The 25259-nt window shown below is 38.8% G+C and overlaps 1 long non-coding RNA gene across 1 annotated transcript in view; it reads left to right on the top strand.

The window, feature by feature from the left end:
• The window catches only part of LOC309650635, a 42724-nt gene extending 18328 nt beyond the window's left edge, over positions 1 to 24396 (top strand). Inside the window, exon 2 of the long non-coding RNA XR_014257660.1 lies at positions 25 to 24396. This is a non-coding gene — a long non-coding RNA (uncharacterized lncRNA). The remainder of the gene's footprint in view (positions 1 to 24) is intronic.
• The last annotated feature ends 863 nt before the right edge of the window (positions 24397 to 25259 follow it).

Below are 25259 nucleotides of genomic sequence, written 5' to 3'. Positions count from 1 at the left end.
TGTGTGTGTGTGTGCATTTTAAAGACATAAATTCTCCAGTAAAAACACTAAAACATGTGAACTAAAATATCTGAGAATTGCTAGTGATTCCTCCATTTCAAATGTACAAGGTGACTCATAGGAGAGGATTGAGAAAATTTAGTTGAAATCTATTAGTCTCTTATTTCAATGCTAGTCTTACATGACCCTTTTCGTGCCTCACATTTATAGAATGCACTGTGATTTTCCTTTAGAAGACTAAGGTGGGTTGGATTTATTGTCAGTCTACCCCCTCTGCATGTCTATGATACCCAGCTTTTATTGTTGACAATTAAATTAGGATGATTTAAAGTCGACCAGATCAGAAGCAGACCTTTAATCTTTTTTTTTTTTTTTTAATTTTTAAATCTATTTTTGGCTGCGTTGGGTTTTCGTTGCTGCGCGTGGGCTTTCTCTAGTTGTGGCGAGTGGGGGCTACTCTTCATTGCTGTGCGTGTGCTTCTCATTGAGGTGGCTTTTCTTGTTGTGGAGCACGAGGTCTAGGCACGTGGGCTTCAGTAGTTGTGGCACGTGGTCTCAGTAATTGTGGCTTGTGGCTCTAGAGCGCAGGCTCAGTAGTTGTGGCGCACGGGCTTAGTTGCTCTGCGGCATGTGGGATCTTCCCGGACCAGGGTTCGAACCCGTGTCCCCTGAATTGGCAGGCAGATTCTTAACCACTGCAGCACCACGGAAGCCCCAGACCCTTAATTTTTAAATCTTTGAATTTTATGGGAGTCAAGAAGACCAACTCAAGAGAAAGGTCCAGGAATATGTCAAAGTTTTATATGGCATCTGTCAACAATGCATCTACGGTAACCCAATTACCTCCAATTCACACACGTCTTCTTCTTTGGACATTTCAGTTTGATCCCCTTAGGAGTCTAAGTAGCCAGCTTGGCATCAACATCTAGACCAGGGGTTAGTAAATTAAATCCCTGGCCAAAATCAGCCCACTTCCTGCTTTTATGAATAAAGTTTTATTAGAACACAGCCAAGCCCATTTTTGTTGTCTATGGCTGCTCTCACACCACAATGGCAGAGTTGACTAGTTGTGATAGTTTGAGCCTAAAAAACCTAAAATCATTACTAACTGGCGCTGAATGTAAGTAGTTTGCTGACCCCTGGTCTAGTCCCATTCAGGCAAGTGTTATAGGGCTGCAAAAGGGATTTTTATCCTTCCTGATTCTTTGATTTATAGAAAACTTAATTTTTTTCAGTTAAGTATCTATTATTTGAAAATTCATCAGACCTGGCTGTAGACCAGATTCCATTCTTTACATTCAGATGACCATTAGACCTGGCAGACATTTCTCAGTCTGTGGTTCTCTATTTTACCATTTAAAAATACTTTCAATAGAAAGTATATTTAATGGAAAGATTAAAAAGCCATTTCTTGTCTACTTAGCTAGCTTACAAATCTCCGTACTCCCTGAAAATATCCGCAGAAATCTCCAAGTGATTTTTTCAGTGACTTGAAACCACCGTGTCCACTGCTCTCTGCCCCACCCCCCATCCCCACTCTAACCATGTCTTCAATGGTCAGAGTGCATGGTCCCAACAGAAATACGCAGGAGACACATAGGGCCCTTTCACGTAAAACAGCTTTAATTTTCACAGTTTTCCTTGTTGCAGGAATTGAGATTCCCATAAGGAAATAACACTCTCTCTAGTGGGTTTGAGTTGGATCCTGAAACTATAAAGTTTCCTCCAAACAGTCTGCTCATAAATCCTTTTAAGCATGTAGCCCTTAGCACAAGTTCCTACTAAATTAAATATCAAGCAGCGCTAGGAAAGAACTGGTAGGTACATTTGATTATTTTATAAGGTTGGGAGAGAGAAAGTGGCACAGGAGTTTGAAACTATGATTGCTGCTTTTCCCTTGTCACTTTTCTCATTTCCTGAAGAATCGTAAGAAGTTCCAAGCTCATGCTCTCCTGGCCATGCGTGTTCAGTCTTGTCCTCAGGTCTGATACCAAGTGCCAAAAGTGCTTACCCAGAGGACATAGGGAATTCAGGGTAGTTTTCCTTTGTATTGTTGAGATTCTTCCTTTAAACAAGGAATATGCATCATTGGGGCACTCCACCACATCATCTGAGGCAATAAAACAATTCACTAGTGACTCAGCAACTTTTAATTTTCTCTCCCATATACCTCAAGTCTCAATAATTCTGCAAGCCAGAAGTGAAATTCTCCAAATTTCCCCTCCTCCTAATATTAAAGAGGAAGATAAAAATCATATTATCAAAAGAGAACTAGAAGCGTGAGTATATCCCACAACACGAGGCACTTACGTTATTTGGACAATATGCAATCATTGAGTTCTAATCCTTGGGCTGCCTTTAATTAGTCATACAACCTGAGGGAGTCCTTTCATATCACTGGGTTCGTAAATGTAAAAAAGGAGAGAGATTAGGACATGATTTTTAAAGTCCTTCTGGCTTATATATTCATATTAAACTCAAATTCTGAACTGTGAGGGCTGTCAATCTCAAACAGTTTTTTAGTGAATGGCAGTCTTGGAAAATTTACTGTCCTATGTCATCCTCTCTCTGGCCCTAAATAAACCTATTTAGAACTTGCACTGAGAAAGTACAAATCCTTGAATACCCTTGGTAAGATAAATGGGCCTTCTGCTTGGAAGATTGTGCTTCTTGACCAAATGTGCATCTTTGGCAAGGGCCCAAGTAGAATGATGAGAAAAAGAGGAAGTAGCTGCCTTTCCCACCAGATCACCTGAAACCACTGTGACCCTTAGAGATGTGTTACAGATGGCCTCCACATACCAAAGGGAATTGCAGCATTTTACATATTGTCTCATCTAGAGCCAAGGGAATAGAGAATAAGCTATGCAAATTCCTTCCTAGGCCTATAAATTTATGATTTTCTTAAGTCTACAATTGAAACCTTGATAAGCACACGTTTTTATTGAAATGAATCTTGCCTTAAGAGCTGCAGGTGGGACATACTTTATTAGGGACCTCTATATTAAGGATTACATGTAATCCTCCCTTAGTTTTTATAGAAAAAGATCTCGACAGTAACACTGTAATATTTGACCTTAATAACTGCACCTGGAGTCATTCACCAAGAATACCAGAGGAATTTTGCCAACAAATTTAGCTCTGCACATTAACAGTAAATCACATTCATCTGCACTTTTTAGGAGGTTCTAAAGCAACTAAGTTAGCCTTGATGAATTAGTTCTTTCTCTGAAACAGGGAATCACATAACTTATTATTAGCACATTTTATGGAAGCGACACTAATCCAAATTGTTAGTAATTTAAGATGCATATTTCAAAAGTGCATGATTTAATTCAGTGGAATGAATGAAATTAAGAGTAAATTTCCTCCCACTTCTTGTCATGAAATACATGTAGATGTTATAATGCATAGGAAGCAGATTTGGTAATACAGCATGCTTGGGGACTTAAATCAAAAGATGTCTTTTTACCCTGGCATTCCACTCAGTGGTCCTATGTAGAAGTAGACTGCTGTCTGCCCCTGGAGACCAGTGATTCTTCTGCACTCTTTCTTTCTAAGTCTACAAGCACTTAGAATGCATCATCCTTGAGACCATTCAGGAAAGAAATGTCTGTTGAGGAACAGGAAGAAAAAGAAAGAAAATCCACATTGTCCAAGCCCTAGAAAAAAATGCACAAACACCTTTCTTCTTACACCTTGAACCCTGATATATGAGTAATGTGTTTAAGATCAGTCTTTTAGGAGGTCAGAATAAGACCTTTAACCCAAATGCCTCACCTACGAGAAAGCTGTCCATCTTCACTGCCCTGCCCTAGGTCAAGACCCTTAATATTTTCACCTGGAAATGTACTGCAATAGCACTGTTAACTGATTTCTTTGCAGCCAGTTTTGCCTCTGGCCCACATGCTTTCCACATTGTTAACGGAGTCATCTTGTTGAAATAGAATTTAGATCCAATCACTCCCATGCTTAAAAATCCATGAGTGTCTCCCATGACCCACAACCATCATGATAAAATCCAGATTAGTCAGTTACTGGAGCCAGGCTCCTTCCGCATGATCTGGGCTAGATCTGTACCCCCAGAAGGATGCTCTGCTCCAGTCTACTCAATCTAAGTGCAGTCTTCCAAATGGTTCTGGGTTTTCATGCCCTTGATTTTTTTGTACATGCCATTCACTTCTCATTTAAGCTGAAACTGGAAGAATGAGAAATGACAGCCAAATTTGTTGGGCACTTAATTATGAGCCAGATAGAATTCTGAGGGTTTTCATTTATTAATGCATTCAGTACAGTCAGCAACAGCAAGAGTAGGTACCCTTATTATCCTCACTTTATAAAGGAAGGACCTGAAGCACTTGCCTGAGTTTACACAGGGAGGAAGAGTCAGATCTGGGAATCCACACCACATGCTCATGATGGCAGTGCTCTGCTGCTTCCAGGTCTCAGGAAGCATTCACTCACCCTTCACCATGCAGATCAGAGGTGATTCTCTGGGAAGCTCCTATGATGCCCCTGATCTGAAGACAGTGTTGTGTATCTGTGCTTTGTATCCTGTCCCCCTGTTGTAACTTGTCACACAACTTGCTAAGTTCCGGGAGAGACAGGCATCTTGACAGTGTCTCCTGCCTTTTTATGCTTAGTACTTCATAAATATTTGTGGAATGGAGAAAAACTCATTGTTTCCTACCATAAACTATTTCCTTTTGTTTCAAGATTTTCTATATTTCTAGTGAATAAGTTAGCCCCTAGCAGACAGGAGGTAGTCAGTAAATGTTGGGTGATGAAATTAAAGAACAAATGAGTTTATGGGCTATTTCTTGGTGCCCACAGGAAGTAGGAGATCAGCTTCTATAATGGCAGTTCCCTTAGTTTTCTTTATCACTTTTTTGCCACTCCCTTAATTATAAATACCCCTACTCCACACATCTATGAACTGTAAATAAAATATTCTCTTGTGTAGAAACTAGAAACTTCTCTTGTGTTACCTTTGACTTATAGGGTATAAGTATATTTTTAATTTCAACACAAAAATAAAAAATTACAACAGAATGTTTTCAAGACTGCTATTTGCTATAGCAATAAAAGTGAAGGGAACCCCTACTATATGTCAGGTCCTAGTGTAAACATTTTATATGATTTTATTTAATCATCATAGCATTTTTTAGGATAAACATTATTACTCCCATTTTGCAAATGAGAAAACTGAGGTGGAGAGTGATTAACTTTCTTACCAGCAGTGACACTAAGAGTAATCTGCAGAGTATAAACCCAAACCCAGATCTGCCTGACTCCAAAGTATCTCTCCGATTTAAAGTCTATTCAGTGGCCTGGTGTCTGAGGCCAGGGGGTACCCATGTAACTGGCTACCCTTTGGGATTACAAATTCAAGTAAATTCACCTATGTGACAAACCTATCCACTTCATTCTGCAGTGGCAGGCTCTGCATTGAGTTTGCAGTGTAGTAGGAAGAAGGTATCATTTCCTAGTGATAAAGAGAACAATTCTGGTGCTAGATTGCTGGTTTGAATCCCTGCTCGCTTGTTGTGTGTCTGGGCAAGTGGCTGAACTTCTCTGTACCCAGTTTTCCACCTGAAAAACAGGTAATAACAATAAATGAAACAGTTTACAATAATAAAACCTACCTTCTGGGGTTGTTGGACTCTGGCTCCTGATCTCTGATTTAAGTTACAGCTTCCCTGACAGCATTCCAGTGCCAGATAAGCCGGCATCTCCATGCCTCCTTAGTTTAGTGCTCTGTTGTCTGCTTTTTTCTGACTCTAATATGCCGTTCCTCATTCCAGGCTCTGCCGCAGGAGGGAAGCATGTGGTCATGAATGCAAACAATCCTTTCGCTAATGTATTTTCCCCAAGAAATGATGAAAATTTCTTGCTTCAGCTCTAACAGTCTTGCAGTTTATGTATACACTCTGCTATATTAATTGTAGTCAATTACTTAAGGTTAGCACCTGAAATTCCCAGTAGCAGTAAAGAAGCTAGCCATTTGTAAGTCATCTGCAGTAATCTTTAGTAACCGATGATTAGACACTCATTAGCTCATTTGCTTAGTGTTGTTTTTACTTAGTAAGACAGTTAATGAGCTAATTACAAGAAAAAGAATGGTAATTAAATGACAATAAAAGGGTCTTATATGTAAGTAAACTACATTGTTTTAAATAACAACGTTTAAAACTAAAACAATGGGCTAAATGATTTAAGGTAATGTGATAAGAATTGTTCTATCCCTTATTACCGATTTTCATGGTGCATTAGTCTTGCTTGGTGTGCAAAAGACTAAGCAAATCTCAGGTTATCAGAGTTTTTCAACCTCGGCTCTATTGACATTTTGAGCCAGATAATTCTTTGTTGTGGGGACTGTCTTATGCATCATTGGATGTTTAGCAGCATCCTATTCCTCTACCCACTAGATGGCAGTAGTACTCTCCCATTTGTGACAACAAAAATGTCTCCAGTCATTGCCAAATGTCCCCTGGGGGGCGAAAATGCCCTACTTGAGACGCACTGGGTTATATTAAATATCTCTTCCTATTTTTTTTTTTCTTTTCCTCAAAGGTATTTTATTTTCACTACTTACCTGAAGCTGATTTTTTAATGCTCACTGTAACATCTATGGGCTCCACTAAGAATTAACTGATAAAGGGGCAAGAGCACTGAATTTGATACCTGAAGCCTGACTCATAGTAAGTGTTCTACTTACACAGTGAGTAATGAAGCATTTTTGAATATTAGTTTCCTCATCTCTATAAGAAGGATAAGAGAACCATTTTTAGTTTTCAAATAGGGTTCTAAGAGTTTGAAGCCAAAAAATGTTTTGCAATATGACATTTAACCTTTGGTCCTAAGGATCATCTAGAGCCTTCCCTGACCCACTGTCTATTTTTTTCTTTTATTGAAACATACTTATTGAGTGCTTTCTATATGCCAGGCACTGGGGATACAGAAGTGAACAAAACAGACAAATGTATATTGTGTTAGAGTGAGAGATAGCACGAAGACAAATAAGCAGAGATTGGGGATGGAGAATTCAGTTTTTAGTAGGGTGGTCTGAGAAGTTCCAACTTAGAAGGAGCCAAGACTTGAAGGAGAAGGGGAAGTGAATCATGTGGATATCTGAGGGAAGAGTATTCAAGACAGAGGGAACAGTCAGTACAAAACCTATTTCTTTTTTTCTTATACAAAATTTGAAAAGTTTATGAAACTAAATAGACATCGTTACTGATCTTGTTGCTTATAAAATTAAAATTGGGCATTTTGTTACAAGCATCTCAGAATTTTTCCTTTTAAAAGTTATTAATGTACATTTTCAGGATACTTAAAATATGCATAATTATACCTTTATATTATAATATTGGGATAATTTGAAGAAATAAGTAATATCTTTGTATATTCCAACTAAGAATAGTGAAAGTAAAATTTTATTGAGAGTCAGTTAAAAAATAGACAAGCACTGTTGTGTTACTGTCTTTTAGTAACATTAATTAGTTGCTCTTGTCAATTTGAGTCTATTGACAAGAACTCGGCATGACATTAAGAAGTCATACTATGACCTATACAATTTGAAATCCTCAGGATACCTATAAAAGCACCTCTCATTTTAATTAGAAAACCTAATAAAGTAGATAAATATTGGTTTTAGAATCTTAACCACACAATACAAATCACTCATAACTATAATAAAGACCATGTGCTCTTACTGCTAGATTTTCATATTCTTTGCAGGCCACAAAGTTCAAGGGCAGATCATAGATCTTCATTTCGTATTTGGAAGCATAGAGGTTGATTTTTTAAAGTGATATTTCCATCAGTTAACACTATGGTTAATTGTATGTTGGGCTGACAAACTCAGTCATTATCGGGGTCTCATAGGCTATCCGTTCTGGAACTCTACCAGTCTACCAGTCTTTGTGTCAGTGTTTCTTGGATCATTTAGAATGTATTATTCTCTAGTAATTCTTCAGGAAAGGCACAAAGAAACTATATAGTCCTCAAATCCTTGCATGCTCGTAATAGTTTATATGTGGGCTTTATACTTAAAAGTCAGTTTGCTGGTGTGTAGAATTCTTGGCTCAGATTTTCTTTCCCTTAGTAACTTAACATATTATTCCATTGTTATCTGGAATAACGCACTGGAGTAAAAATATGATGACACTTTTATTTTCCTTCTAAGTGAATTGGTTGGTTTGCATGAATGTCTAAAGGATTTTTTTTTTTTTTCCTCAACAGTCCTGTAGCTTTACTAGAATAGATCTCAGTTTGGGTCCTTCTGTGTTGATTTTCCCAGATAGATTGTGTACCCTTACAGAATATAATGTCAACTCTTTTTTTATTCTTTTAGTTAAAATTTATAGGAAAGTTTTATTCAGGTAAAGTTTGTGTATTTGTTCTGCTCCATTGCTTTGGTTTACTTCCTCAGGGATTCTATTAGAAGTTTTGTGTCAGACTGTAGTTTTCCAAAGATGGTCACACTCACCTACTTATTCCACCCACATGCTCTTCTCCCATTATGGCTGATACACTTCTCACCGAGAGGTGAGTCTCTGTTCCCTCTTCTTGAATCTGGATCATGCCTTGGAACTACCTTGACAAATGGATGACGAAAGAAGTGACACTATATAACTTCTGAGTCTAGGTCATAAGAATAATGCAGCCTCCTTCTGATTGTTTCTTGGGATACTTGCCCTTGGGACCCTGCCCTCATGCTGTGAGGAGCCCAGGCCACCTGGAGAGGCCACATTCCAGTGCTCCAGCTGTTACCAACCAGGGTTCTTGGCCTCCTTAATCAATAGAAATTGATCAGAAGCCAGACAAGAAATTCGGGCAAGGGTTTATTGGGGCTCCTGCTGCAGCAGAGGGGAGCGAGAATGAACAACAGGTTCCCTTGCTGGCTTGTTCCCTGAGTGGGGGCAAGCTTGTTCCTTATATGGGGTGAGGGTAGGGGTATGTCCAGGGGTCACCACGCCTTAGGTGGTGTTGTGTGCAGGGGGCATGTGCAGGGGGCATGCACAGTACCTTGCTTTTGCTCCTGACCTCCTGCTTTTGCTCCAGGCTCTTCAAAAGTGGCAGTTTGGTTTTTGGTCTCTTTGTATCTTTTGGGTCCAGAATTTGCCCCAACTGCACATGCGTGCAGTTATTTTTAGTCCCATATAGTTGCTTTGTGTTTTCTTGCTTGAGGAGCGGTGTGTCCATGTGCAAGCATTGCAGCGCTGCAGCAAAGGGTCCCAGGTCCCAGCCTGTCTCACAGCCCTAGCCAGGCTCTCAGAAAAGAACCAACAATGACTGCCAGGCATATGAGAGAACGAGGGTTTAGATGATTCCAGCCCCCAAGTCTTCCAGCTGAGGCCCCAGACATCATGGAGTAGGAATAATCTCTGCCACTTATGTTCTGTCTGACGCTCAGAAACCAAGAGAGTTAATATATGGTTGTAGGTTTGGGGAATATTTGATACATAGCAACAGAAAGCTAACACAGGTGTGTTGGTTCTTCATTTTTTAAAAAATTTCTATATCTGCTACTTTTTTTCTTTTTCAACTTCCATGGTCTTTTGTGTTTATTCACTTCTGTGTTCCTTCTAGTTTAGTCATTTAGTCTTCATTTCTGAAATGATTTTTAGCAATGTATTTTAAAATTTTCTTGAGCTCTGTTCTCTTATTTCACCTATTTTTATGCTGTACTCTGTGTCTTATATCAAATTCATGTGCTTTATAGCTTATTTGAGGAAGTAGGTCACCGTTTTGATTCGTTTTGTGGACCTGTCTTTCTGGTGTATTTTCATTATTTGTAGTGGTATTAGTTTGTCCCTCTTGTCTATTTTGCTTATGAGAACTTTGTAGGTCATATTACCTCCATCCTTTTTGGTTGCTCACTTTTATGTGAAACTAGTTTTCCTGAATGTTTAGGAGAAAGGGTTGGGTTGCAGTGGTCATTCTGGTTTCCTGTCTCTTGAGCTCCTTCTTTTATTCTTTTTCTTGAAGTTGTTCTGAGAGCTGCCCCTCAGGGATGCCCCCGCCCTACCTCTATCGGTGTCTCTTTCTCCCTGTGTGCCCACCGTCCCTGCCCTGTCCAGTGGGGATTCTCCTTCCAGCAGCTTTTCCTCCGTGAGGGCCTTTGTCCTGGAAGGGGAGTTTATTAGTTTTGAGAGTTCTTAGGGGCATATTTTTCAGCACTTTCAGATCTCTCCACAGATTCCTTGTACCTGGATGGCTACAAGGAGGTGTTCAAACTCCTCCCAGGGTTTGCTGCTGTCCTCATTTGGCTTGCGATGTGTGCTGTCCAGTGCGCCCCTGTTAACAATTTTGGGGCTCCCTGTTCTCAGGTGTGTGTGATGCCCTTTGGCTTCATTCCACATAGATGCTGATATCACAAGGGCCTTTTGGCTCTAAGTGGTCATTCCCCACCTGTTTATATTCTGGGGTTCATAGGAGTACCTTTGTTACCTGGTGTTGTCGTGGGTGTTGTCTGTGTGAGTTTTGTTTTGCTATTTTAGTTGCTTTATATGTTTTAATGGGGGAATTCAGGGAGAATCATCACCATTGCTATGGTTCCAGTATTCCATCTATGTATTTTAATCTCACTCTCTTGTATGTGTTTCTGAGGCCACCTCAGAGCTGCTTGTCTATAAAGAGAGGATATAAATGAATTTAGAGAAAAGTCTGTGGCATGCCACCTCTGCCTTCCTAACAGTCAGCCTCCAGGAAGGTGGCAGGCAATGGAGCCATTATTGGCTCCCATTAGAGTGCCCTGTACATGCAGAGTTTCTTTCCTTGACACAATTTCTTACAGTCAAAGCACTCTTTGTCGACATTTCCTCTCAAGACTTCAGAAACTTGACAACTATTTGGTATGTGAAGGGATGGGGTAGGAGGTGAAGTGAAGGAAAGGAAAATGGTGGGGATCATGCCAGCACTGGGTTCTTGCGTCCCATTATTTTCACAAGAGAACATACTGATAAGTTTCTTTTCTATGTTGACTTTTGCCCAACAGTTTAGCCCTTAACAGCTGGAAATAGCAGATAAATAGAATAACTCCCATCAAGAACTGGTGGGGGGAGAAACCCTGGAGAAAATGAGTGGTAGATGTAATATCATGAGCCCTTGCCCTTAAGCCCCTATCTTATAGATTCTCCAAAGGCTGGTGGAGTTATCAGAGTCCTCAATTCAAAAATCTGCCCGAGTTTCCTGATCTTCCCAAGCGCATGCTGAGTAGTCAGCTGAAACCCAGCTGCTTTTGACTTCACCTTACATTTAAGGTGTTAAGGGAGATTAGACTTAAATTACATTTGGGAAAAAATCTCTACTTTACTACTATGAAGCAAATAAATCTTTAGTGGTATTAGAACGGCACTATAAGGTTTCTTTCTGCCTTTTCTTCCCCCACCAAATCTTACTTTCTAAACAACATATTGCCGACTTAAGTGTAAACCAATCAGTAGCATATGGCTTAATCTTCTCTCAAATCCCCTTTGGGCTCAAGGAATTAATTGACAAACTTAGCAGCAAAAGCTTCCTTGTAGTATTTGGAACCCCAAACTCAGGCAGCATGCCTGGAATCACTTAGAGACTCCAATTTCAGTTAATGCCCTTTTCTCTATTAAAAAGTCTTAGAGGGCTAATGGGAATGCAGCCTTCATAGCTGACTACCTCAAGCTCCTGTGTTACACTTTCCCCTCTGCCTTTTTTTCTCTAAGATCTTATTAGGAAACAAGCATCTGTTAAGTTCAAACCAAAGGGCCTGTTGCTCTTGTGCAGTGAGGCGGTCAAGCAAGGGCAAATGCAGAAGCTGGGAAATTTGAGCTGTGCCATTTCTTTCCTGTCTACAGTTTCAGAAGTCCCCTGAATTCTAAACATCCCACAGAGAACTCAGAATGAGATAAAAGGGAGTAGGTTCATGTTTAATAACCCAAGATTATTTCTTAAAGTTTCGCACTACAGGCAAATGTTAATTAAGATTCTTCTGTGTTTGCCAGGGCTTAAATAGGAAAGTCAGCTGGTATGCAGGAAAGACTATGGACTTCGGAGTATTGAAAGACTGGAGTTCCAATCTCCTCTCTGCCTCTCACTGGTTACCTGGCTGGTTACAAAAGCTGAGCTGAAGTGGCAGGTGCATGACGGGGGCTGTTGGGAACCCCAATCAGCTCCTGCCTGAGGTCTGGCTGGGGATGAGCTCTAAGGCTGGGAGAGTTTGGGCTAAGAAGGCAACATCAATTAAGACCACGCGCATTAGATTCTGACCAATGTTAGAGTTGCTTCAGACATGGGGAATGTGTATAGTAATTAAGAACAATAGAAATCAGACTATCAGGGACCCAAAGGCAATCTGCATTCTACTTTTTGGTAACCTCACTCCCACCACTTAAGACACAAATAATTGCCCTCGGGCCTCTAAAATAATTCATTTTGCTCTTGCCTAATGGGGTACACTCTCCCTGTTAGCAGGAGAAAGGGGAGAAGCTGTTATCTATGCTGTGCATGTGGGGACTCAGAGACATGCTGGACTAGTCTTTTTGGCTACAGGTCTTAACCTCATAGTATCCACTTCTTCATCTGTAACATGGGCATGGTAACATGTACCTCATAGTATTGCAGTGAGAAGTCACTAAAATACTGTCTATAATATGCTCAATGCAGTAAATGCCACATCATAGGGGCTCATTGCTAGATCTCTTACAATCTGCTATCTCCTAGTTTATGAAGTGCTGTACATCAATGGCAAGGATTACCATATCCTGAAGGTGATAGGACAGGTGATTGTGAAGTTCAGGGGGTTCTGCTTGTGTATAATTTGATTGAAAGTTTTAGGAGTTGGAATGAATCTTGGAAAAGTTATTCCCAAAAGCCCTTTAAAAGACATAGCTATCAAAAGCAAGGTGCCCCTGAAACCTCAAGCTGCTGTTTTGTGACACTGTTACATGTGGGAATGGACCATCCCTTCCCCAAATAACCACAAATTCAATCAGTGTAATTACAGAAATCACAGCTGACTCATATTTCTTCTGCTTTTTTATGTTGCCTTATTATGTCTGTCACTAGTTGCTTTATAGCTGTTTTATTACCCTCATAATGTTTTGAGACATCAAACTTCAAATAACTTTTTTTTTTAATTTTGGGGAAAAAAATGAAATAGAAAAAAACGTGGAAAATAATATTACTAACACCTATGTACCCACCACAGAAAATGAATAAATGTGAAATTGATAAATTTCTTTTTACTTCTGATCTTTCTTTTAAGTTGAAGTCTCTATCTCACTAATCCTGTTCTCCTTACTCAGAGTCAGTCCTTAATATACCTTTTGTGTGAATCCTCCTAGCCCATGTTTTTGAAAATTTTTCACTATATACAAAAGCTTAAAACCTATGTGTATTTTGTATTTTTAAAAAATTATGTGAATGTTTTGAAACTCCCTATTTCATTCAATGACATTTTAGAGAGTGAGCCACATTGATTGACATATGCAGATCTATTAATTCACAGTAACCACTGAATTATATTTTATTGTGTGACTGTGCCAGGAGACTGTTTATCTCTTATTGATGTCTATTGAGTATTTCTTAACTTTTTGCTATTTATTTCCCAAAATGCTTTAGTAGTTTAACAACATGTAAACTTACAAAGCTGCAAGATAAATAAAGCATTTTTTTTTTTGTAACATAACCAGGAACAAACCATCACTTTCAGGACAGAATTCTGTAAGATGAAGCTTTGCCCACTTGGAGCACCAGAATCTTGACTTTAATGAAATTGGTTCAATATGTTTGTTTTATATCTGTGGTTCTCAAATTTATTTTTTGTTAGAATCACCCTATTTGTGTCTTTAAACAAACTCTCTAGCTTTTCCTTGGTTTATATTTCAGGAAACCCTGTCTTTAAAGACACGAGTTGGGTGTCTAGCATACAGAAATACAACTGAGTTTTTTAAATTGTGCTTTTATCCTGAAATTTTGCCAACCTCAGTAGTTCTGGTAGCTTGTTTGCAGACTCTGTATGACTTTCTACATATCATGGCATCTGCAAATAAAGACAATTCTAATTCTTCCATTCCAATCTAGGTGCCTTTATTTCTTGTCTTGACTTATTGCACCAAAGACAAATAAAATGAGTAAAGGGAGTGAGTAAAGATACCATTTGCCGTATTCCTGGTCTCAGGGGGAAAACACTCCATATTTCAACACTAAATATGATGATAGCTGTAGGTTTTTCATAGATGACCTTTATCAGGTTGGAGGAAGTATCGTTTATTCCTAGTTTGCTGAGAGTTTTCATTAGGAATGGATGTTGGATTTTGTCAAATGTTTTTCTGCTTCTCTTCAGATGATCATGGTCTTTGTTTTTAACTTGTTAACATGGTTAATGACATTGATTTATCTTTAAATATTAAACCAATCATATTTATGGGATAAACTCACTTGGTCATTATGCATTTTTAAAAAAAATATTGTTAGATTTGATTTGCTAATACTTTGTTAAGGTTTTTTGTATTTTTCATGAGGGATATTGTTCTGCGGCTGTCTTTTCTTTTAATGTCTTTATTTCATTTTGGTATAAAGATAATTATGGCCTCATAAAATCAATTAGGAAGTTTCTCATGTATTCAATTTTCTGGAACAGTTTGTGTAGAATTGTATGATTTTGTCTTAAAGTATTTTATAGAGTTCACCAGTGAAATCATCTGAACTTTGAATTCCTTTTGTGGAGACATTTTTAAACTGCAAATTCAATATGTTTAATAGGTGTAGGGCTCTACAGATTATCTAATTATTCTTGAAGGAGTTTTAGTTATGCTTATCTTTCAAGGAATTTGTCCATTTCATCTAATTCATCAGATTATTTAGACATAAAGTTTCTGACATTCCCTTATTACCCTTTTAATATCTGTTAGGATCTGTAGTTATATCTTCTCTTTCTTTCAGGTGTGTCTCCTCTCTTTGGGCTGGCTAGAGGTTTATTACTTTTATTTACTCAAAGAACAAGATCTTGGTTTTATTGATTCTCACAATTGCTTTTGTGTTTTCTGTTTCACTGATTTCTGCTTGATCTTTATTTCCTTTTCTCTGCTCACTTTGGGCTTAGTTTTGTCTACTCACTAATTTTGATATTTTGTTTTTATTTTTTTAAATTCCAAATACTTTCTAATTTCTCTTTTGATTTCTTCTTTTGGATTTATTTTGGAATGTGGTTACATTACATAGAAACTATTTAATATTTTCTAGCCTTGCTTTAAAATTTTTAAGGTGGAATTAGAGCAGCTGTTAGTCTACAGCTTAGCTTTCTCCATCTTTCACAGTGGAGAAAGATACCCTTCTGAATACCCAAATGTCTGATGAATTACAAGGTTCTTCCACTCTGCCTGGTGGGAACACAAACTATTCTTGGTCCCATGTGGGCTCTGGAGACTGTTCCCTCTAGTCCTTTTGAATTGTTCTTTCCCTGACTTTTGGGTAGTGTTCTTAGTTGCGTACACTAAGTTCTCAGCTGGAGCCTGGAGGGGAACTCTCCACAGACCTCCAGAGCTCTCTGTCCGTGCAGCTCTTCTCTTTTCTCTGGCACTTTGCTCTGAGAGCTCTTGCCACCTTGACTTGTCTGGACTCTCCCATTCAGCTTCTTGACTCATTGCTCTGGAAACTCTGCAGATGGTAAGCTGGAGCAATTGTAGGGCTCCCCTTATTTGTTTCTCTTCTCTCGAGAAGCATTACCCCGTGCTATCTAACATACAATGTCTGAAAATCTTTGTTTCACATATTTCACCCAGTTTTTAAATTATTTCAAGCAGGAGTCAATCTAGTGATTCTTACTTCATCTTGCCATGCAGTAATTTTTTTAAAAAAGTGAATATGACCCTAGATTTCCTTGCTGTACATACAGTATGCTGAGCAACTGAGGTACATACTCTCATACTACTTGGAACTGGTTAGACAACACCCAAAATATTATGTTTAATATCCATTTGAAGAAATTCATGAGTGACCTAGACTATAGCCCAAAGACTGTGATTAGAATGGAAATGTGTTTAGAGTGGGGGATGATGACTGTCTTCAGGAATCTATTCTCCAGGCAGCAGTCAGAAGTGATTCTGTTAAATCAGAAGTCCAATTATATTTCTAACCTTCTTAAGACCCTCCCATGATTTTTCATTATACGAGAATAAAATCTAAACTCCACACAAAAGCCTATAAGGCCCTGCATGATCTGGCAAGAGCTGCTTTTCTGAGTTTCTCTCCTAACAGTATATCCCACTCCCTCTGAGCGTCACTCACGCTGACTTTCTTGTTCTTCAAGAATATTAGGCTTGTTGCTACCTTAGGGCCTTAATTCTTGCTGTCCCCTCCACCTGGACCATCTTTCTCCATATGTCTCCAAGGTCAGCATTTTAAAAAATCATTCATATTAGTATTCATATGTTACCTCTTCAGAGAAGCCCTCTCTACTCTATTTAAATAGCCAATCCCCACCCTGCATTATGTTTTTCAGAGCACTCACCACTGTTTTTCTCTGATTATATTTTGTATTTATTTGTTTACTTATTTGTCACTATCTTTTCCCCCCAGCATGTAAGCTTCATGAGGGAAGGGACTTTATTTTTCCTGTTTGCCATTACATGCCCAGTCTCTAGAATGGTATCTGGCATAGTGTAGACATGCAATAAATTCTCATTTAACGTGTGAAGAAATGAAGACTAGATTTTTATGTGTGCTCCAGATTTAATTATATGCTCCAGAATATAATTATATTCTTCTAATTATACCAGAGATAGAAGAGAGAATGATAGTTATTGAGCACCCATTAAACACAAGTCACTTTACATATATCATCTCACTGAATAGGGACAAAATAAAAATCATTTTATAGACCTCAGATAAGGTTCAGAAGGGTTACTTTTTTTGTCTAGTTAATAGAGGAGCAGAGATGTAAATCTCAGTCTGATTTTCTCCAAATGCCATCATCTTTCTATCATATTCCAGTACAGATCCTCAGCTTGATCAATAGAACACTAGTGAGTTCATTAACTTCATCTAAAGGAACCGGTCATGTAGGTCACATGGCATACTGTGGGAATGAAACAAGAGATGTTTTTGCTTTGTGGTGGTTGACTCAGTGCAGGTGAAATAACTGAGACCCACATGGGTAAAGTATGTGCATATCCCCCCTCATTGTTTCTTGTCCCTCTTCTCTCTCTTTTTTTTCATCCTTTATAATCTCAAGACAGATTTAAAATCCCTTCTTGAATTCCAAGAGACTGTCTAGGGAGAAATCGGTACAGCTAGTAGGAGATATTTGTTGTTGATGTTTAAGACTTTTTTTTCCTGGAGGGCTCTCTAGTGAGGTAGAAAAGCCTTCTAAGAAGAATTACTCCTCAAAATCTTCAGCTAAAACATTTGTAAAAATTGACAAGCACTGAATTTATCACTGGGGACAGCTGCAGCCCAGTGGGTTTTCTTCAGGGTCATGGTTCTTAAGGGCAGAGCAAGTAACATGGCTACATTAGCACAACTTCTCATGTCCTGGATACACAATTGCAGGAATGCTGTGGATTGATCTTATAGTCAGTGTGGCACCTCCAAATGGGCTGAGTGACCATCCCAGGAGGATTTGAGCAGAAAAATAATGAGGAAGAACGTTGCATAAATATATTGGGCTGGGCAGTGGATATTTGATGCTTGTTCAGCAACTCAGTATCCATTACCCCATCCACCACCTGTTGCTTTGTAATAGTATTGCAAGTAACTTTTGAGCAATAATTTCTCTGTGATTGTGTGTCATCCTGGTAGCACTGTACATCAGTATGGTCTCCTCTCCCCTATCCAAGGAGTGGGCATATGTTCTAATGTTGACTAATCAAGTCAATATTAGATAGTGATGTTAGTCAACATTGACTAATATCAGTCAATTAGTGATATTAGTCAACATTGACTAATGTCAGTCAATTAGTGATATTAGTCAACATTGACTAATATCACTATCTTGTGATATTGGAGGTGCTGTGAAGCATGGAAAAATACTTAGAGCTTCTTTATTCTAGCGTGAGCACTTTGATCAATGTCTCACCGAGAATTCCTTCTCAGCGTCTACTTCTCCAGCCTTTCCATGGACTATGTTGCTATTCAAGATCTTTCCAATAAATGATCATGTTCTCTTTAAGCTTGTCAGAGTTCATTTCTTATAATTTATGAAAATAAATAAAGAAAACCTCATATAAAATAGAGTCAGGAAGCCCTGAAGGGGGAGCTCTTACACACTCATTTCAGGAAGAAGGAAGATAAGAATTATTTTGACAAGAATCACATGGGAATTTTATTTCCTGCTTTTAAGAAAAAGAAGGAAGAACTCTCCTGCCCCAGCAACAAAGCTTTAACTCCTGAGTGCAGCCAATGAGAAAACATCAAAATCTCAAACTCTTGCTCTTCTCCAAGGAAATTTTGTTCAAAACAACCCTCCCCAGTTTCCTCCTAAAACCTAACAAAAACTGACCTTCCCTTTGTCCCTTTGGACTTGCCTATGTTTCACCATAGCTTGCTTGTCCTGAACTGCAATTTTCTGCTTTTCCCAAATAAATCCATTTTGCTGGTAAAATAACTACTGTTTTATTTTTAAGGCTGACAAATCAAAGAAGCTGTCTGCAGTGGGTCTGTGAATATGTTTTGGATGTTGAAGGCATTTTCCTAATTATGGCACCCTGATTTTGACAGAGAAATGAATGGAACAGTGAAATAAGTTATTGTGGGTTAGCAAGGAGTTTCCTTATATGGTAGTTGGTAGACCCTTGAGTGATGCTTTGACCTTTCACTAAGCTAATGACTCTGGGTTATTGAAACTTTGTGTGTTTGTAGATCACAAAGCTTTGGGGTCTCCCTGAGGAAAAAGAAAGTATTGTCAAGGTGTCTCCACTTTCTTGCATTGTAATTTCATGTATCCTTTTACACTGATCATTTGCTGATTTTGTAGCAAACTGAAGTGGTAGCAACCATGAACTAGATCTAAGTTATCATTCTCATACTCTTTGGAATTGAACTAGCCCTTTGTTATGTGACCTGGTTCACCTTGTTTTCTCCTTGGCAATCAGCTTAAGACACGGCCTTGAGAATGGAGCTTTCATATTAAGAATGTGATTTATGTTATTTCTTCTTCAGCAAGAACACAGGGCACAGGAATCTACCTCAAATTCCAGGAAAGTTACAGACTTCCGGCAATACTTCCTTTACAGAAGTCATTTAGGGACATTCAGATTTCCAGCAAACCAGAAGTAATTTAAAAACTCAGTACCCTGGGTTGTTTCTCATCAAATCTGGTCTAGATGTCCCATTCCTTATAAGAACTGAACAGAAAAAGAAAAAAAGATTTTGTATTCTACCTTAATTCTGGGATACCTATTGCTTGAAACTAGATTTATATTTCAAAGTAAAATGGCTCTAGAAGGCAATGGAATCTAAGAAATGCAAATCAGAAACAAAGGAGCACGACTTGTAATTGCATTTCTGAAAGACTTCAGTGTAGTGTGTAGGATCTAGACTCAAAGATCTGGTAAGAGTGGGAACAAAAATGAATCAGGTTAGTTAGAGAGACACATTTGAGACATCATCAAGTGAAAAATATTACTAGATCTTTTCAGGTAACTGGCAGTAGGCAGTGGAGATTGCAATTATTACAAATATTTTTTCTTCTATCCATGCCCATTGTTTATTGGACCATGCTAATGCTATATAATAATATATTCAAAGACTCATAGAATTAAGAACACTCATTCTTGAATGGGGTAGGTGCTGTACTGATACTCAGTCAAGAGACATGGTGTGTGAATTTTCTTTATTTCTGCTCACTGCCCCTTTGAAGAGTGATTAAATCCTCTTCTCAGATTTACAGCTCAAGGAGAGTTTGAGGTGCACAGCTTCCAGCCCAGCTTCCAGTTTCTATCAGAGATTTATCTGGTTTGGTCTTGCTATACTGAGGTGAGATCTGATCTTACTCCCCAGTGGCTGTTCATGATACTCTGAACTACGAGAGAACATATAAGCAACATCAGCAATAACACAAATGAATACAGAGAAAAACAAAAACTTTATACTCTGGCTTCAGCCTGAAGTTTCATGAGTGTTTTCTCTATTCCTTGCTGCCTCTGCTAATGGTTTGCTTGTGGGAATGTAAGGTAACCTGGAAGGCCACTGCTTTTCAACCCTCAAATTCTTTTTCTCTTTCTTCCTCCACTTTCCCCAAAGGATATCAGCCCCAATTTGGACATGGAAAGCTGTCTTCTTCAAATATAAGTACCTGGTCAGGAGCAAGGTAGGTGTTCAGTTTCTGGCTGGCAGCAACCGCAGGTGTCTGAGTAGGAGGGGTAGAGTGGGGATATAAAGAACAATGTGTTTTCTTGCTTTTTTTGAACAGGATTTCATTTGAGGAATCAAAGTATGAAGAAACCATCAGCCTTATTTTTTTTAGGTTTTCGAGACAGTTGTACGGTTTTGATGTTTCCTATGTGTCACAAGTGAATATCTATTCATTAAATAGAAAATCAGGAAAGTCTATTTCAGAGCCCATTAGCCAGAGAAAATCTAAAAGTGTTGGTCAGATTGAAGCAATGGGTATGACCGTGCTTTGGATATTAAAAAGAACAACCCTATGAAAGGCCTGGTTCCTCATTTCATCTTTATCCAAAAATATGCACATTTGGGCATGCCTATTATCTTCTGATTTCCAAAAATGGAATTCAGGAAGGGACCTCTTGATTTTAAATATTAATACATGTATATGCAGTGATTTATTCCTGAGCACATGAGAATTTTTATAGTCTTTTATTCATAAATGGATTAGCTACATTTTACAATCACAAATTGATAACACTCTTCTCTTCAGAAAGCTTTGAGATGCTGTAGCTTCTCTCATGAGTCAGTGTATACCCAGTGTGTCATATGTACATTCATGTCTGCAAATATAATTAAGGAAATTCTGTTCCTTAAAAATACTATATCCCAAAACCTTACAGGAATATTTTTGATTATTCCCTTCTTTTCATTAGAGTCTCCACTATACCCCTTTTCAGGGTGAGAGTTAGCTACCTTTACGGGAAGCTTAATCCTTCTATTTCTTAGGCAAATGGAGTCAGAAATAATTTAAATCACCTCAAAGGACCATGTGTTAACTCTTGGGAAATGCTAATCCCTGAGTTTATGAACTGGCTTTTTGATAGTTATGTGAACCAACCCAGCATATTTATTTCTTTTCTTTTCCCAGAACTATTTTAAATATAAAATCTAAGTGATTCTTTGGTGGGGGCCTGGATAGAAAAAAATTAAGCTCTTTTTCATGTTGATTACTTTCTTTTCAGAATGACAGCATCATAGGTTCCAGCTTGACACCAGACGCAATAAGCAAGCTATAAAGTGCTCCCCTTCCCAGATGCATTTCTTTAGCAGCCCTTCAGACAGCCTTTCTGCTGTTTAAAGGTGTTGGAGATTTTCTGTTGGATTGGCAACTCTGAGGCCTGGTGAGGGTGGAAGGGTAGAAAAAGCTAGTAAAAGGGAAGAGCTTTGTTTACCTGCATCAAACTAATTCTCCAAGGTTTAGTTTACTCACTGCACTTCAGAAAATGCAGTAAGAGAGAAAGAATTCCAAATCCCTTGATTGCCCATCTGTTTCACCTAAAAATCAGGCTATTCTCCCCTGGCCACTATAATATTTCACCTTGCCTTCTGACTTTAGGACTTCAGTTCACATAAAGTAGTCAAGAACAGTATTTATAACAGAAAAGCTTAATAAAACCAAAAGAGGCAGAAAATGGGTCACTGATGGACAGTTACTATTTGTTCATGGATTTTTTCTTTTCTGTTATTGTTGTTGGATTTTTTGTTTTGTTTTGTTTTTAGTTAGAGGGTAAAATTCAAGTCTTAGGAAGTATGTTGTGAAATCTGCTACAGTGGGACCATTAGACTCCTCCCCACAGACATGCTGCCTGAATGACTCACCCACATTTCCTAGATGGAAAACATGGAAAAAAATTATTGAAGCTAAAAGTGACTTTCACTTGGAATTAATCATTTTTTTAGTTACCCATTTTCTTTCTCCCTCTTTAGGATCAACATAAGAAGATAAGCAGGCTGACTTTGTGGGCATGCAACATATGTAGTCACAAAGTCCCCATGCCCAGAAGGGCCTCTTGATTTGTTTAATGGTCTTCTGCCCCCTTCTTAAAATTCTTAACACTTGTTGTAAATTATGTAATTGGTCCTGAGGCTAAATTAGAGGTAATGCTTATTTTGATGGTGAACTAAGAATAATAACAGAAGCACCAGACTGGAAGGTCTCACCTAGGAGGTATCACTAATTAGCAGTCTAACCACTGGCAGTTAACCTTTTAATCTATCTGGTGAATTCTGTTAGTGAGTGGGCCTAGACTGGTAGTTTAAGGTACATGGTATATTCGCCTTGAGGTATCATGATTTTTGCTGCAGGGCAATGGGAGAGAGTGAGTGGACTGGCCTCTGGGTCCCTGTTCTTGCTTCAATGTGAAGAGTGGGTCTTTAATCTCTTCCATGTTCCAAAGATCTCTTCAGGGTCAAGATTCTATGAATAGTGTTCTCAGAGGTTAGGACTTGTGATTGGGGATGAGGTAAAAACAGAGAAACATAGAGGCCAGTGATTTTCCAGGATGAAAGATTTGGATTGGGAGGGGCCAGATGCCAAGAAAATTATGATGGCAAATTAAACTCCTCTTTATTTGCCAGCTGAAATACTATCTTCACAAGGAATTCTTCCTTGACTCACCTAGCTTCTTGTGACATTTCTTGCTTCTGAACTCCCATAGGCCTTAAGATCTTATCACTCATTTGACACAAACTTATGCTGCTTTAAATAATATTTTGGAATAAAAATGCTAATATTAGCATTGCAGTACCATATATATATATTTTTAAATAAATTTATTTATTTAATTTTTGGCTGTGTTGGGTCTTCGTTTCTGTGCGAGGACTTTCTCTAGTTGCGGCGAGCGGGGGCCACTCTTCATCGCGGTGCGCTGGCCTCTCACCGTCACGGCCTCTCTTGTTGCGGATCACAGGCTCCAGACGCGCAGGCTCAGCAATTGCAGCTCACGGGCCCAGTTGCTCCGCGGCATGTGGGATCTTCCCAAACCAGGGCTCGAACCCGTGTCCCCTGCACTGGCAGGCAGAGTCTCAACCACTGCACCACCAGGGAAGCCTGCAGTACCATATTTTTTGTTTCTGGTAGAAAAAAAGTTTCATTTGTGTGGCCTGCCTCCCCAGCCAGTTATAACTTAGCACATGGTAATCTATCAAAAATAGTTCTGAATGCATTTATGGAATGGATAAATAGATTATCCTTGAAGAGAGACAAAATTAATTTGGAGTTCATGTTTTCCTCTCAAGACCTAGCAGGAGATTATATTCTGCTATATATTCATAACCACTGATACTGGTTATGAAGTGATTTAACAGTTGCTTCCCTGCAATGTTGCCTGGGGAAAGTTTTATGAAGGTACACAGAAAGTATCAGTATACAATAAAATAGCAAGTCTATATTCATTTTAATTTCCTGGAGGAAACTGATTTTTCTTACAAAATATCTCAAATAAATAAACAAATAAGAAAGAAATGTAAAAGAGAAGAAAAGAAAAAAAAGCATTTCCTTCCATTTCCTAGCACAGTGACTTATGGGTACAGAAAACCCTAATCCTTCAGAGGGAAGTTATCCAGATGGAAATTATCCTCTAAAACAGTCCCACCTTCAGTGCTCAGGCTGTAGAGACACAGACCAGCAGCATCACGAAACCACAGCCAGGATTTTGCAGACCATACTGGAAGAAAAGAAAATTTCCCTTAGAAATCATTTGATTCACATTCAGTCCTTAAAGACCATATTTTGACCGAACATATAAACCAAGAATTAAAGCTTAACACCCATATATACACTACCAAACGTAAAATAGATAGCTAGTGGGAAGCAGCCGCATAGCACAGGGAGATCAGCTCGGTGCTTTGTGACCACCTAGAGGGGTGGAATGGGGAGGGTGGGAGGGAGGGAGACGCAAGAGGGAAGAGATATGGGAACATATGTATATGTATAACTGCTTCACTTTGTTATAAAGCAGAAACTAACACACCATCGTAAAGCAATTATACTCCAATAAAGATGTTAAAAAAAAACAAGTGCCAAAGGAATGAGTCAACCCACCGTACATTCCATAAAATCTTCCCTAGGACCAAGAAAAATTTGACCGGAGCTAGGCAATTAGACACCACGCTAATTAAGAATTAACAGTTCCAGTTCAAGATGGCCATAAAGGAGGAGCCTACACCCACCTCCTCGCACAGACATCCCGAATCTAGAGCTACATATGGAAAAACGTCCTTTGGAAAAAAAGAAAAAACACAAAACAAACTAGCTGAGCAACTCCTACACATTGGGTGAAGAAGAAAAAACACACATCCAAGAAGGTAGGAGAGACTGAAACACAATATTGCCAGAAGCCTCACACCTGGTGCACGGTGACCCACAGTTGGGAGGGAAGTCAAATTCCTGAGCTTCTCTGTAAGAAGTGAAGTGATTTCACCCCCACATCTGGAACCCTAGCTTTCAAGACTTGCACCTGGGAAACAAGCCCCCAAAACATCTAGCTTTGAAGCCAACAAGACTATAGCAAACTGAGAAACAGTCCATAAAGGGCTTGGGTGGACTCAGCCACCCTCCATCCCAGCACAGAGGCAGTTGACTGAAAAACACCCAGTCTCTGTGGAAGAGGCTTATCTTAAAGCATTGGCCTGAGAGGCAGGCATCTAATTTAACACACATCCAGGGGCCTACGGAAATACTCTCCAAAGACAGAGGCTGATGGGTGCCATCTTTGTGTTCTCCCTATATCTATGAGGTTTTCTTTTTTTTTTAATTTAATTTTTTTTTGTTGGACAAGAATCTTTTATTTTAACTAGAGATCAAATAAGTATTACCTTAATAAAGACAGACAGGCAGCCAAGTTGTAAAAATAAAACAAAATGAAAAAAGTTTGTTATAAATAAATGTCATTTTTCTTTGAGAATTTATCTTAGTAATAATTACTGAATGCATTAGTCATGGTGAAAATTATATTCTATTTTACATATACTTCTCTACTGCTACAGAAGAATGAAACTGGCTATGGTCACCACATGATACTGCTTTTGATAGTCCCAAGTTAGACGAGCCACTGGTTTTGTTATTGGCAGGAAATGTCCCATCATAATTGTGAAACTCCTGCTGAAAA

This window comes from Balaenoptera physalus (genome assembly GCF_965194825.1).
Source record: "Balaenoptera physalus genome assembly, chromosome: 20".
In the NCBI taxonomy this organism is placed as follows: domain Eukaryota; kingdom Metazoa; phylum Chordata; class Mammalia; order Artiodactyla; family Balaenopteridae; genus Balaenoptera; species Balaenoptera physalus.
The sequence above is the reverse complement of the archived record's forward strand: the minus strand, read 5'-3'. Positions and strand labels throughout refer to the sequence as shown.